At 42.9% G+C, this 10005-nt stretch overlaps 2 pseudogenes; both read right to left on the bottom strand.

Moving 5' to 3' along the window:
- Positions 1 to 1972: 1972 nt before the first annotated feature.
- On the bottom strand, positions 1973 to 2092 carry LOC113470946 (annotated as a pseudogene).
- Positions 2093 to 3544: 1452 nt separating this feature from the next.
- LOC113470945 lies at positions 3545 to 3664 on the bottom strand (annotated as a pseudogene).
- Positions 3665 to 10005: the final 6341 nt, after the last annotated feature.

The raw sequence follows: 10005 nt of genomic DNA, 5'->3' as shown, positions 1-10005 counted from the left end.
AACTAATGGAGGGGAGGGGGGTGGGGAGGAACGGAGGGAGAAAAAGGAGCAACTAAAAGTGGAGGTAGGTTGTAAAAGAGACTATAAAAATTACAATTTCTATAATACTTTATATCGTGCAGCCATCTGATACCTATGAAGCTCACAGAGGAGTTTCTATTGTCCAAACAATTCTGTCTACCTACTACTTACCTATATACCTCATACCTACTTAGGTAAGTTGGTAACCATTTTCCTTATCGTTCAAGATGATGGAATCTTGTCATGCTGTTTGAAACGGGAGGAATCCTCTTACATGAACACTACTTGTCTTGTTATTCTCATAAGGTCCATTATTCTATTCCATCCTTCTTACCTATTCTATTTTTCTTGAAGATTTCCTAGCGTTTCATTTCGTCTTGTTCTCCTAATGAAGGTTTTTTTTTTTTTTTTTTTTTTTTTTTTTTTTTTAATAAATTTTTTTTTTTTTTTTTTTTCAATAAATCATTTTTTATTTATTTTTAAACATATACAATCATTCTCTATTACTGATTTTACTCCTTGTCTAAACTGTTACCAACAGGTTTTGACAGAGGTACTAGGCCAAAAAAGATCAAATTACAAATTACGATACGCATACTAAGAAAGGAAAGCTAATCTCATTGGCACATGAGTAGATACATATTTATACTTGATACTTATAGGAAACTCAAATCTCAGTTCAGAAATTAATCCATCTTCTTCACAGCTCAACCTTCAACCACATCTTTGCCATCGAAAAACACAATTAATAAACGAACAATAAGTAGGTACCTAAGTGAAAGAAAAATGAAATAAAAATTAATAAAAGAAAAACAATCCTGATCAGCTCAACTAAATACAAGGTACGGAATAAGCTGATAAGTTAGGTTGAAAACAGAGCGGAGTGGAGAGCAGAAATTTACTATAGCGGATAGGCCATAGAGCAGCGGTTCCCAACCGGGAGGTACGCGTACCCCTGGGGGTACGTGAGAGACCTTCCGGGGGTATAATACGCGAGAAAAAATTGAGTAATGGCGGACAAAGGCAATTTTTGAATTTTGATGGGTTATCAATGCAGTACAGCCCAGAAATGTACTGAATTTTGACCTCAAGGCAATGTGAAGTACTGATTTTTTTTTCAAAAGGTACTGGGAGTGTTTAGAACTCAGTAGTAATGTTACACATCAACCTAGGTATTTGTAACCAGTACTCATTATGATGGTGGCGGGGGTAAGTGAGATTAAATCCGGGTACCCAAGGGGTACGCGGGCGAAAAAAGGTTGGGAACCACTGCCATAGAGCATCGAGCAGGTAGAGGGACGCGGCGAAAAAGGAAAGCGACTTCAAACCTCATAGAACTGAGAGAGCAGTTCCTCAAAGAGTCCTCCAGTTTATTGAACCCTAAAAGCTCCTAACGAATTTTGGTTTCTGCTCATGCGCAGAACTTTCTGAGGAAAAAATTCTGTGACCTGCAAAACTTTTTTGAGATGACTGATGGGCCTAGCTAAATTTCGCCGTAAAAATAACCCTAATTCTCGGCCCAATATACCTATACCTACCTATCTACCTGTACCTATAACTTTTTATAATGACGATGTTAACCATAATCCTCCTTACCCTACTCCCTTACCCTATAACCATAACATGCTCCTTGAACTTTACCCTATCAAATTCAGGCCCTGAACAAACAGGTCCATCCCAGGGCCAAAGATCGAAGCTTTCGTGAAAGTCTTAAATCTTTTTACTTTCCTTATTCCTATAGGAAAGAAAGGAAAGTAATTTCAACAGAGACTTAAATGCCTTGAGACTATGCTTAGCACGAACTTAAGACCCAGCATTTTGTTCATAAATATGGGTGTTACGTCACTATTTTAACTAAGGTGTTTATAGTGAAGGGGGTTGAACCCTCCATATGGTGAGAAGCAAATCGCCTCCTCACTTAACCTCACCCAGCCTGAGTAGATCCGGGAAAAACCAGCAGCACGCGATTGTCCAGATGGTCACCCATCCGGATACTAACCACACGCAACTTTGCTTAACTTCAGTGATCCATTGGGAACTGGTGTTTTCAACGTGCTATCGCCCCGCCGCGCCGCTGGCTAAGCCCTAATTTTAGTCCCGGGCCTGACATGTGTTATTAACATGATAAATTTACTCCGGGAATAACAACATGTTTCATGTATTTTCCTATTAAAAGTTGGATCATGGCGTAGTATTCTCGTTTAGAAAAGAACTTGGGGATAATTAATTGCCTTTTAGTCTCTCCGTTCCGAGGAGTGTTCTTGACGTATTAATAATGTAGGCAGGTATACTTAAGTATAAAGTATAGATATACGTAGACGTATAGATGTAGTGATATAGGTAGGAAATGTAGGAATAGAAAGCCAAAAAGACAGCTTTACTAGAACATGGGTGAAAGGAAGCTCTTTTTTTCTTCTTTCAGTTTGTCTTTTTCGAGTCATTACCTTCTGAATGACATCAGCAATCAGCAGTGCCCATCTGCCCATGTGTATTTTATAGCAATCAATGCTGGTTCAGGTCAATCAATCTAACTGCCATTATCAGATCTGCAAAAATTTACTTTATAAGATTTGCAAAAATGCAGGTAGGTAGGTACTTTTTTTTATTGAGGGAACGCCAACAACGGAGGTCTTATCGTGCCGAAATCGAAGAGAGAAAGCCAACATGCTGCCTTTCCTGAGATGGAACGGCCATAGGGACCTAGAACTTGTTCATCTGGAGGCCAAATCGACGACAGGTACCCCTGTATACCCTGGTGACACCCAAAATAGGCCATCCTTCCTCTTGAGAGCCTACAGGTCGGGCCGGCACAAACTTCATAACAGTTTCTCATTCTTCTAAATGAAGATAGATTGGATCCCTGGGGAATACTAAGGACAAAGAAGAGGAAGAAAATAAGAAGTAGGATAGGGGGAAGACTGACTGACGGGGGGATCTTTCTCCTCCTGTTTTCTCTTTCCTCCTAACGAATTTTGGTTTCTGCTCATGCGCAGAACTTTCTGAGGAAAAAATTCTGTGACCTGCAAAACTTTTTTGAGATGACTGATGGGCCTAGCTAAATTTCGCCGTAAAAATAACCCTAATTCTCGGCCCAATATACCTATACCTACCTATCTACCTGTACCTATAACTTTTTATAATGACGATGTTAACCATAATCCTCCTTACCCTACTCCCTTACCCTATAACCATAACATGCTCCTTGAACTTTACCCTATCAAATTCAGGCCCTGAACAAACAGGTCCATCCCAGGGCCAAAGATCGAAGCTTTCGTGAAAGTCTTAAATCTTTTTACTTTCCTTATTCCTATAGGAAAGAAAGGAAAGTAATTTCAACAGAGACTTAAATGCCTTGAGACTATGCTTAGCACGAACTTAAGACCCAGCATTTTGTTCATAAATATGGGTGTTACGTCACTATTTTAACTAAGGTGTTTATAGTGAAGGGGGTTGAACCCTCCATATGGTGAGAAGCAAATCGCCTCCTCACTTAACCTCACCCAGCCTGAGTAGATCCGGGAAAAACCAGCAGCACGCGATTGTCCAGATGGTCACCCATCCGGATACTAACCACACGCAACTTTGCTTAACTTCAGTGATCCATTGGGAACTGGTGTTTTCAACGTGCTATCGCCCCGCCGCGCCGCTGGCTAAGCCCTAATTTTAGTCCCGGGCCTGACATGTGTTATTAACATGATAAATTTACTCCGGGAATAACAACATGTTTCATGTATTTTCCTATTAAAAGTTGTGGATCATGGCGTAGTATTCTCGTTTAGAAAAGAACTTGGGGATAATTAATTGCCTTTTAGTCTCTCCGTTCCGAGGAGTGTTCTTGACGTATTATGTAGGCAGGTATACTCAAGTATAAAGTATAGATATACGTTCATACGTAGACGTATAGATGTAGTGGTATAGGAATAGAAAGCCAAAAGACAGTTTTATTTGAACATGGGTGGAATGAACAAATGAAGCTCTTTTTTTTTCTTCTTTCAGTTTGTCTTTTTCGAGTCATTACCTTCTGAATGACATCATGCAGCAATCAGCAGTGCTCATCTGCCCATATGTATAGCAATCAATGCTGGTTCAGGTCAATTAACCCTTAAGTTCACACTGTATCACATATGATACATGAACTTTTCGGTACCACTGCTGCGATCTGTTAGACTTTTTTTGAACTTTGTTGATTCTGAGAGGTTCTCTATACACTTGGCAACACTGCCATTATCAGATCTGCAAAAATTTACTTTATAAGATTTGCAAAAATGCAGGTAGGTAGGTACTTTTTTTTATTGAGGGAACGCCAACAACGGAGGTCTTATCGTGCCGAAATCGAAGAGAGAAAGCCAACATGCTGCCTTTCCTGAGATGGAACGGCCATAGGGACCTAGAACTTGTTCATCTGGAGGCCAAATCGACGACAGGTACCCCTGTATACCCTGGTGACACCCAAAATAGGCCATCCTTCCTCTTGAGAGCCTACAGGTCGGGCCGGCACAAACTTCATAACAGTTTCTCATTCTTCTAAATGAAGATAGATTGGATCCCTGGGGAATACTAAGGACAAAGAAGAGGAAGAAAATAAGAAGTAGGATAGGGGGAAGACTGACTGACGGGGGGATCTTTCTCCTCCTGTTTTCTCTTTCCCCTACTTCTTTGGATGTACAGGATAAAGAAGAGACTTCCTCCTCGGAAGGTACAAGGGACAGGAGATGTAGGAGGAGGAGGAGGAGGAGGAGGAGGAGGAGGAGGAGGAGGAGGAGGAGGAGGAGGAGGAGGAGGAGGAGGAGGAGGAGGAGGAGGAGGAGGAGGAGGAGGAGGAGGAGGAGGAGGAGGAGGAGGAGGAGGAGGAGGAGGAGGAGGAGGAGGAGGAGGAGGAGGAGGAGGAGGAGGAGGAGGAGGAGGAGGAGGAGGAGGAGGAGGAGGAGGAGGAGGAGGAGGAGGAGGAGGAGGAGGAGGAGGAGGAGGAGGAGAAGAAACAAACAAACAATCAAACAAACATACCTACGTTTATGTTGAATGATTTCTTTGAATGTTTTCCATAAAAAAAACTTCCCCTCCCCCGAAAATAAAAATAAAAAACAATCTCCCCCTCACCTCTCTTAGATCGTCAGCAATTTATCTCAAGTGTAATAAAAGGTTGTGAGTTCCCCCCCCCCTTCCTTACCTCCTTCTCCCTCCCCTCCTCCTCTTCCCCCTTCTCCTGCATCTTCTCTCTTCCCCTCTTGTCCTATGAATTCCTGTAGTACATTTTCTGTTACGGGAACACCAGACCGTATTGTTCTCTCTTCATCAGAAGATGGAGGTTTATGTGGAGGTCCGAAAGTTGGCATACAGACTGTTCTCAAATCTCGAACCGAAAATTTCGGTCTATAGGGACCAATTTTAAACGGCTTCCAATGTTCTGGTAGAAACACACTACTATTATGTGATGTGACGTAACGTGATATAGTAGTGTGGCTGTCCTGAACGAAATTACCAACAATATTATGGAAAAACTTTGAACTCATGTGTACATCTTTCTGACTCCCCAAGATGGTAGTGTGTTTCTAAGATCAAAGGACAAGCGCAGCCGTGATATTACGTTGTGTGCAAACTATATAGTTCTCAATGGACCACTAACGTTAAGCAATCTTCCGCGTGGTTCGTCTAATGTAGCAGTTGTTTCATTGCTACGAAATAAAAACGGCGGTGGAACACTCATCTTTTTAAAATAAAATAAAATAATGGGAAAAGCCAGCAGTCTTACCTAGCCAACGCAACGGTGTGGTTCGGCCATTGCACCGTGAATACACTAGTTCCCAAAGGATCCGGATATTCTGAAATTAGCACCGCATTGTTGAGTTGCGCGTAGCAAAGGATCCGGATATTCTGAAGTTACCACCGCATTGTTAAGTTGCGCGTAGCAAAGGATCCGGATATTCTGAAGTTAGCACCGCATTGTTGAGTTGCGCGTAGCAAAGGATCCGGATATTCTGAAGTGAGCACCGCACTGTTGAGTTGCGCGTAGCAAAGGATCTGGATATTCTGAAGTTAGCACCGCATTGTTGAGTTGCGCGTAGCAAAGGATCTGGATATTCTGAAGTTAGCACCGCATTGTTGAGTTGCGCGTTGCAAAGGATCTGGATATTCTGAAGTTAGCACCGCATTGTTGAGTTGCGCGTAGCAAAGGATCTGGATATTCTGAAATTAGCACCGCATTGTTGAGTTGCGCGTAGCAAAGGATCTGGTTATTCTGAAATTAGCACCGCATTGTTGAGTTGCGCGTAGCAAAGGATCTGGATATTCTGAAGTTAGCACCGCATTGTTGAGTTGCGCGTAGCAAAGGATCTGGATATTCTGAAGTTAGCACCGCATTGTTGAGTTGCGCGTAGCAAAGGATCTGGATATTCTGAAGTCACCACCGCATTGTTGAGTTGCGCGTAGCAAAGGATCTGGATATTCTGAAGTTAGCACCGCATTGTTGAGTTGCGCGTAGCAAAGGATCTGGATATTCTGAAGTTAGCACCGCATTGTTGAGTTGCGCGTAGCAAAGGATCTGGATATTCTGAAGTTAGCACCGCATTGTTGAGTTGCGCGTAGCAAAGGATCTGGATATTCTGAAGTTAGCACCGCATTGTTGAGTTGCGCGTAGCAAAGGATCTGGATATTCTGAAGTTAGCACCGCATTGTTGAGTTGCGCGTAGCAAAGGATCTGGATATTCTGAAGTTAGCACCGCATTGTTGAGTTGCGCGTAGCAAAGGATCTGGATATTCTGAAGTTAGCACCGCATTGTTGAGTTGCGCGTAGCAAAGGATCTGGATATTCTGAAGTTAGCACCGCATTGTTGAGTTGCGCGTAGCAAAGGATCTGGATATTCTGAAGTTAGCACCGCATTGTTGAGTTGCGCGTAGCAAAGGATCTGGATATTCTGAAGTTAGCACCGCATTGTTGAGTTGCGCGTAGCAAAGGATCTGGATATTCTGAAGTTAGCACCGCATTGTTGAGTTGCGCGTAGCAAAGGATCTGGATATTCTGAAGTTAGCACCGCATTGTTGAGTTGCGCGTAGCAAAGGATCTGGATATTCTGAAGTTAGCACCGCATTGTTGAGTTGCGCGTAGCAAAGGATCTGGATATTCTGAAGTTAGCACCGCATTGTTGAGTTGCGCGTAGCAAAGGATCTGGATATTCTGAAGTTAGCACCGCATTGTTGAGTTGCGCGTAGCAAAGGATCTGGATATTCTGAAGTTAGCACCGCATTGTTGAGTTGCGCGTAGCAAAGGATCTGGATATTCTGAAGTTAGCACCGCATTGTTGAGTTGCGCGTAGCAAAGGATCTGGATATTCTGAAGTTAGCACCGCATTGTTGAGTTGCGCGTAGCAAAGGATCTGGATATTCTGAAGTTAGCACCGCATTGTTGAGTTGCGCGTAGCAAAGGATCTGGATATTCTGAAGTTAGCACCGCATTGTTGAGTTGCGCGTAGCAAAGGATCTGGATATTCTGAAGTTAGCACCGCATTGTTGAGTTGCGCGTAGCAAAGGATCTGGATATTCTGAAGTTAGCACCGCATTGTTGAGTTGCGCGTAGCAAAGGATCTGGATATTCTGAAGTTAGCACCGCATTGTTGAGTTGCGCGTAGCAAAGGATCTGGATATTCTGAAGTTAGCACCGCATTGTTGAGTTGCGCGTAGCAAAGGATCTGGATATTCTGAAGTTAGAAGCTCTTTTTTTCTTCTTTCAGTTTGTCTTTTTCGAGTCATTACCTTCTGAATGACATCATGCAGCAATCAGCAGTGCTCATCTGCCCATATGTATAGCAATCAATGCTGGTTCAGGTCAATTAATCTGACTGCCATTATCAGATCTGCAAAAATTTACTTTATAAGATTTGCAAAAATGTAGGTGGGTACTTTTTTTTATTGAGGGAACGCCAACAACGGAGGTCTTATCGTGCCGAAATCGAAGAGAGAAAGCCAACATGCTGCCTTTCCTGAGATGGAACGGCCATAGGGACCTAGAACTTGTTCATCTGGAGGCCAAATCCACGGCAGGTACCCCTGTATACCCTGGTGACACCCAAAATAGGTCATCCTTCCTCTTGAGAGCCTACAGTTCGGCCCGGCACAAACTTCATCCCGCTTTCTTCTTGTTCTTCTTCTTATCTTCTTTACTTATTCTTTCCTTCTCCCGCTCCCTTCCGCTAATTCTTCTTCAGCTAATACTCCTCCTTCTCCTTTTGCATGTTTTTCTATTCTCTTTCCTCCTCCTTTTTTTCTCCTGCTACCTACTCGTTCTTCTTTTTCTCTTCCCCCTCCTCCTTCTGGTTCTCTTCTTCATCATCTCCTCCCTCTCGTCCATATGTTCCTCCTTTTTATATGTCGTCTCCAACTCTCCACTGATACCCATTGGTTTCATTTTGCTTGAAGTGTTTCAGCTGTTCTGACAAGTGGGCCATTTTGTAAACTTAGTACCGACCGGCACGGTGTCCATCAGGTAGTCCTAGTGTGCTCTGCTCATAAGAGTCATAAGCCGTCGAAATAAGAAGGTAAGCTATACCTCTGGCATAACTAAAACTAAGCCTAAGCTATAAGTAAGGCATAACTTCTTCATTAATATCCCGCCATTGTCAAGATTTGGGCGAACTTGTTTGTGCCTTTCCTTCTTGAATCATTAAACATGAGCAACTTTTTCTTCAAGTTTGGCAGAAAAAAAAAAAAACAAGGCTAAAAGTTTCTTTCTCTCGAGTTCTCGTAAAGAGCTCAAAACTCATTTTTCAGCTTTTTTTCTTACTTTCCTTATTCTACAATAAGGGAAAAAACTCTCGGCCCCGAAACTAATGTAGGTAGGTAATCGGCTGTTGATCAGTTTTTTATGGTCAGTTTTTAGTACCAAAACTCGGGTTGAGGTCCCTATTGCCTACCCTACAGCCAAGGTTTCAGCCATTGTTCCTTGGGTGTGGGTATATACCTATTTATTTATGCGTCTGTCTGAGGAGGAGGAGGAGGAGGAGGAGTTCAAAAAGGAGCAGAAGGTAAAGAAGGAGGAGGGGAGGGAGGAATGAATGAGAGGGGGGGGGAGTGGTTATAAAAAGTTATGTCTACTGGTCTACTGCTGAAATTCAGGATGAGTCCAGTAGATTGATAAATGTCTAATAATAATATCTAAAAAATGCAGTTTATTTGTGTTATTATATCACAACTTTGGTGCTCACTGCAGCATTGTAGGATTTTCCCAATATCTCAATAATCCTAAAATCCCATGTATTTATGTCACAACTTTGGTGCTCACTGCAGCATTGTAGGATTTTTCCAATATCTCAATAATCCTAAAATCCAATGTTTACCCACCATGCTGGCACCGGTCGCTATGCGCGTTTATATGTCATAGCTACTCATTTTCCTCACGAGGCTGAGTGGGCCTCGCAACAACCAGTCACGGAATCAGTCATTTGCATGATACAAATTTCTTGACTCCGCCGGGAATCGAACTCGGGTCTCCCGCGTGCAAGGCGAGCGCAGTGACCACTACGCCATGGGAGCTGACAATTGATAAATGTCTACCTTTTCAGTCTTTTCACCCTCCTTCGCTGGGAGGGTAGCACGTCTGTAAGAGCTAGATCGCGGGTTGGATTCCCACCCGGGGATCCTATTCTCAGAACAGGATCTTTCTCCTGGACTGGCTTTCTCCTATTCTTTCTTCAGCTCGGACTATGAGACCTTTTGCTGTCGGCTCCGGCATGTGAAAGGTCTGTATCATTCTTGTAGATTTGGCTCCGTGCTACTGAAAGTCGCCCTACTATTATTACGCTCCCACTGTGCGACAGGCTTGTTAAGTGTGGACGCAGCTTACCACCTGAAGACATGCTACCCTGAGGAGAGGCCATAATATTAATATACCTACTTTGTACCGTACTTTATCAACCAGAGCGAGAGAGAGAGAGAGAGAGAGAGAGAGAGAGAGAGCTCATAGGGGCGTCATAGCCTACATGGAATGCGACATTT

The sequence above is a fragment of the Diaphorina citri genome, unplaced genomic scaffold (assembly GCF_000475195.1).
Source record: "Diaphorina citri unplaced genomic scaffold, Diaci psyllid genome assembly version 1.1 scaffold1954, whole genome shotgun sequence".
Classification (NCBI taxonomy): domain Eukaryota; kingdom Metazoa; phylum Arthropoda; class Insecta; order Hemiptera; family Psyllidae; genus Diaphorina; species Diaphorina citri.
Note: the sequence above shows the minus strand (reverse complement) of the source record. Positions and strands in the feature narration are given on the sequence as shown.